This window comes from Arachis duranensis, chromosome 5 (assembly GCF_000817695.3).
Source record: "Arachis duranensis cultivar V14167 chromosome 5, aradu.V14167.gnm2.J7QH, whole genome shotgun sequence".
Lineage (NCBI taxonomy): Eukaryota > Viridiplantae > Streptophyta > Magnoliopsida > Fabales > Fabaceae > Arachis > Arachis duranensis.
This window is the reverse complement of record NC_029776.3, coordinates 54,540,143-54,540,527: the sequence shown is the minus strand read 5'-3', so window position 1 is coordinate 54,540,527 and position 385 is coordinate 54,540,143.

Here is a 385-nt window from a genome sequence, read left to right as displayed (position 1 = left end):
GTGTTCCAACCACAAGGGAGATTGGTGATCAACAAAGAGGGAAAAGAGGGTTGCAGTGGAAAAAAAGAAGATTGGGAAATAAGAGGAAAAAAAATAGTTCTTTGTATTTATTTTGAAAAAATGGTTCGTAATTACTGTGCTCCGGAGGAACATATTATAAATTATTTGGATCATCTAATTTATGTAAGTTGGTAAATTATATTTTTATTGTGTTTTAATTTTCTGTTATTTTTTTGTTACTTAACATATTAGAATATAATTTTCTTTTTTTGTTATATTTAGATTAATTTTATGTTATAAAAAAACTATAATAAAATATATATTATATGATATAATAAAAATTCTATAATAAAATATATTTTTTTAAATTAAAATATAAAAATAC